The following is a 5,355-nucleotide window of genomic DNA, read 5'->3' on the forward strand; positions in this document are numbered from 1 at the left end:
CTAGCCTGCAAACAGTCCTCCTGCTATTGCTGTGCCCTGGCATGCCTAGACAAGTCTCAGCCTCATTCTACATTCCTGTCCTGATTCGGAAAAAGGTTAGCTTTCTCCCATCCACAGGCAGCCCTCTTCCCTTCCTTCCTTCTCCCCCATCACACATCTGCCTGACATAGAAGGTTTAAGTGTTTAGCCAATCGGGACTAGTTTGGGTTGTGTGGTCTGACTCCAGCCAATAGGGAATGACACAGAAGCAGGGACTGTGTTAGGAATAAACACCCTTACTCTCCTTTGTTCAGTACAGAAACCGCAGGCAGCCTGTAGCCTTCCTGTCAAAGATTTTAGACCCAGTACATGTGGGTGGCCCGAATGCATTCAATCTATCATGGCTACCATGTTATTGACTGAAGAAAGCAGGAAGTTAACCTTCGGGGGAAAATTAGTGGTAAGCATGCCCCGTCAAGTTACAACTATCTTAAACCAAAAGGCAGGGAGGTAGCTCACTGACTCAAGCATCTTAAAATATGAAGCTGTTCTATTACAAAGAAATGATTTAACACTAACCACTGATAACTCACTCAACCCAGCAGGTTTCTTAACAGGGTATCCAAACCTAAAAAGAGATCACATATATTTAGATTTAATTAACTACCACACAAAAGTCAGACCAGATTTAGGAAACACCCCTTTCAAAACGGGGTGGCATTTATTTATAGATGGCTCCTCCCAGGTAATTGAGGGGAAAAGACATAATGGATATTCAATAATAGATTGAGAAGCTTTAGTAGAAATAGGGTCAGGAAGACTGGCTAATAATTGGTCTGCCCAAACTTGTGAACTGTTTGCATTAAGCCAGGCTTTAAAATGCTTGCAAAACCAGGAAGGGACAATTTTTACCGATTCTAAGTATGCCTTTGAGGTAGCTTATACCTTCGGGAAGATTTGGACTGAACAAGGTCTTATTAACAGCAAAGGCCAAGATCTCATCCGCAAAGAGTTAATCACCGAAGTGTTAAATACTCTCCAGTTACCCAAAGAGATAGCGATTTTCCATGTTCCAGGACACCAAAAAGGCTTTTCCTTTGAAAGTCAGAAAAATAACCTTGCAGATCAGGTAGCCAAACAGGCTGTATTTCCTCTGAAGCGCTTGTTTTTCATTTAACTCCTTGTCTTCCTCCCCTGTGGCTTCTGTGTTCCTGGGTAAGTACCCCTAAAGCCACCCCATTATTAACATTAACAAAAAGGTGGAATGGTTTTTCTAGGGATGGTAAGGCTAGAACAGGGGCAGTTATAAGCATATGTTTTAATTCTTCAATTTGATGAATTTCTTCAGGAGTCCACAGAATATGATCAGGTTTCCACTGGGTAAATTTTCTGTATAAAAGTTTAGTTTTTAGAGCATATGAGTGAATCCATAAGCGGCAATATCCAACTAATCTTAAAAATTTTCTGCTTCTGCTTAGTTTGAGGCAAAGGTAAGGATCTGATTCCTTCTACTTGTTCGGGTCCCATCCTTCATTTGCCTTTACTTATTAAGTGTCCTTACTATGTAACTTCAAGCTCTACAAACTTGAGTTTTCCTTTTGAAACTCATAATCCTTCCCCTTGTAAATGGTTAAGAAGGTGTGTAGAGAAGGCAGCTACTTTCTCTGCATTTTCACCAGATATGAGAAGATCGTGTACATATTGAAGCAGACATATTTGTTTTGGGGTATGAATTTATTCTGAAACTTGTTCTAAAATTTGGTCAAAAAGGTTAGGGGAATCTGTGAACCCTTGGGGCAAAACTGTCCATCACTACTGTTGTTTCTATCCAGAATAAGGATCTTCCCATTCGAAAGCAAGTATGTGCCAACTGTCCTCAGCCAAGGGACAGGCCCAAAAGGCAGCTTTTAAGTCTGTGACTGTAAACCATTGATGGTCACAGGGGATTTTGCTGAGGATGGTGTAAGGGTTATGGACAACAGGATAAGTAGTTTGGACTAACTGGTTGATAGCTACGAGGTCTTGTGCTAGTTGGTATGACCTGTCTAATTTCTTTACAGGCAGTATTTGGGTGTTAAAAGGGGACATGCAGGGTTCAAGAAGCCCATCTTGAATGACATTTTAAATTATGGGCTTCAAGCCTATTCTGCCTTCTAGGGGAATGGGATATTGTTTTCTTCTTACTGCTTCCCCAGCCGTTTTTAGCTTTTTGTGTTTTGGAAGGACTTGAGGTCTTCCTTGATTTTCTTCTCTTGACCAGACATCAGGATGGATGTATCTTTCATCCACAGTGGTAAATAGGTTTAGTGAGGTGAGGAATCCCTCTGGGCCAACATGTAAGCTGGTGGCCTACATGTTGGCCCAGAGTTCTAGAACATGATGCCTAGTTCTAGCATTAAGTCCCTTCCTAATAGGTTAATTTCTGCTTCAGGTATTAAAAGAAGCTTTATGTGAGTTGATCAGTTTTTATACTGACTTCTGTTTCTTCTAAGATTTTTACTTTAAATCCTTCTCCCTTTACCCTGAGACAGAAAGTTCTGAGGAGCAAGTGATATCAGATGGAGGGAAACACACAGAGGAACCAGGTGCTCCTGAATCTACTAAAAAGGTTGTGAGTTCATATTTGGGTCCCACCTCTAAGTTTATCAAAGATTTTTGGTGGGACTTGAGATAAAAGAGACAGAGCCTTCTATTGATGGTCATAGGGGATTTTGCTGAGGATGGTGTAAATTTGTAAAGGGTTATAAAAGGTTTTTGCTGCTTTAAAATTTCTGAGTCATCATTTTTGCAAAATAAATAGTGGTCGTAGCTGTTGCATTTATTATGAAATCTTTTAAATAAGTTCTTACCAACATGCCAGGGGTTTGGTCTAGGTGCTGCTGCTCACCACACAGAAAGCCAATCACTGACATGAGTTTTGCCAGGAAAGAAGGCAATTGGGTGCTGTAGTCAAGGAGAATGGGAGGTAAAGTTTCAAACCTGTCTCCTTAACAAACTAAAATTGGGGTTTACATACCAGGGAAGGCAGGAAAAAAATAGTAGGAAGAAGTAAGAAAGCAATGGATGAGGGCTCTGGCATATGATTGGATGTGGTGATCTGATGATTTTCTGTTCCTCACTTGAGGGTCAGTTTCCCAAGGAAGGATCTCAGGTAAGACAAGTGTGAGTTTCACTTTTGAGGACCAGGAGGGTCAATTTCTATGTTTATTCCAAAAAGTCATAAATATCAATTCTATGAGGAAATTGAGCGGGTTTCAAAATGAGAGGAAAAGTAAACTTTATATAGAATTTCATTTAGAAAACTAAAGTAGTTAGATTAAATACGTTTGATAAAAGGGGAATAAACTATGGCATCACACTAAAAACAAGCCACATGGCATATTCCTTCAAATAGTCATTTTATGCTTACAGCATTTTAGTACTTTATTGCCAGCTGTAAGTTTGATTTCTTTTTAATGAAAATTGAGGACACTTAACTTGGTGGAAATGCCAGTGAAAGAAATGGCATAACTATAGTCATGTGCCTGATCTATTTTCCCCCAAATGCTTAGAAGGAGTTAAAATCCAAGGAATAGAAAACACATATGATAGATGCAGTAGGCAGATAAGGGCGGATCCCCAGAGAATCTCTGATCCACCCTAAAAGTGTTTACATCAGATGCTTTTGTGCAGATGAGGGAACCTACCCAGGGCCTTGTCTGGTCATGCCCACAATGGACTGGGGACCTGCTTGCACACTGGGAGAATGTGGTAGAGCCCCTGAGAATTCAAAGCTTATGCAGGCAGGAGGAGCCTGGCCTCTTCAGCTTGTGTGTGTGATCGCGTGGTATTCAATCTGTGAGGTGGCACTGTTGGCAGGATGCCTCCCCCTGCTTTTATTATTATTATTATTTTTAACACTGAGTGCTTTCTTTTGATAAATTCTGCTCTCCTCACTTTTCAACGTGTCCACGTGCCTAATTTTTCCTGGTCGTGTGACAAGAATTTGGATTTTAACTGAACTAAGGAGCAAAAGATCCTGCATCACATACACAGAAAAAGAGGCAGAATTAGATTAAATTTAATTTTTTAATATACTGAAAAAATAAGGCTTTGTGTTTTTCTGTTAAAAATAAAACCCAGAGAAACAGAGAATAGCATGCTAGTTTCCAGGCGATAGATGGAAAGGGAAATGGGAAATTGCTGCTCGAAGCACAGAAAGTTTCACTTATGCAAGATGAATAAGTTCTAGAGATTTCCTCTACAACATAGTACCTACTATTAACAATTTAGTAATGTGCACTTTAAAATAATTGAGAGGCTGGACATGGTGGCTCATGCCTATAATCCCAGCACTTTGGGAGGCTGAGGCGGGCGGATCACTTGAGGTCAGGAGTTGGAGACCAGCCTGGCCAACATGGTGAAATATAGTCTTTACTAAAAATACAAAATTTAGCTGGGCATGGTGGTGCATGCCTGTAATCCCAGCTACTCAGGAGGCTGAGGCACAAGTATCACTTAAACCTGGGACGCAGAGGTTGCAGTGAGCCAAGATTGCGCCACTGCACTCCAGCCTGGGCAACAGAGCGAGACTCCATCTCGGGGAAAAAAAAAAAAATTAAGAGACTATATCTCATGTTGTGTTCTTATAAAAATAAAAGCAGATAGACAGAAAAGAAATAAGGACATATTTGGAGGTAATGGATACGTTTAGTACCTTAGCTGTGGTGATGGCATCTCAGGTATATACAAACTCACCAGAAAGTATACATTAAGTATGTGCAGTATTTTGTGTATCAATTTGACCTCAATAAAACTTTAAAGAATAAAGACGTGTATTAAAAATAAGAACAAGTTATTGTAGTTTTTCATTTAGAAGCATTACATTAAAATTTTATATTTGGATAGAAAAAGAAATAAATTTGTATTTCACTAAAGAAAAAGAATAGGCACTGTTAACATCCATACACATTTCTTTCAATTCTTAATTTACATGCACGGATTTGCTTTTATTCTTTTTGTTTTGAATATTTGGCCACATGACTTTATTATTTTTTTATTTGTATACATTTAAACAGTACAAGTATAATTTTGTTACATGAATCAGAGTGGAGAAGTCTGAGCTTTTAGTTTATCCATCACCTAAATATTGTACATTATACCCATTAGGTAATTTCTCATTACCCACTCCCCGCCAAACACTTCAGGCTATGATACACAAATGAAAAATTCAGAAGTCCATGCTTCAAATATTATATTTGTACATATACTGCTTCTTTCCTTCCAATCTACCACATAGTACATATAGCTAAATAACATTCCTTTAAAGTTGTTTTATTCTATGCTATTTTAATTGCAAAAAATATCAAACTATTAAATAACTATTAAAAGATTTAC

Source organism: Papio anubis, chromosome 9 (assembly GCF_008728515.1).
Source record: "Papio anubis isolate 15944 chromosome 9, Panubis1.0, whole genome shotgun sequence".
In the NCBI taxonomy this organism is placed as follows: Eukaryota; Metazoa; Chordata; class Mammalia; order Primates; family Cercopithecidae; genus Papio; species Papio anubis.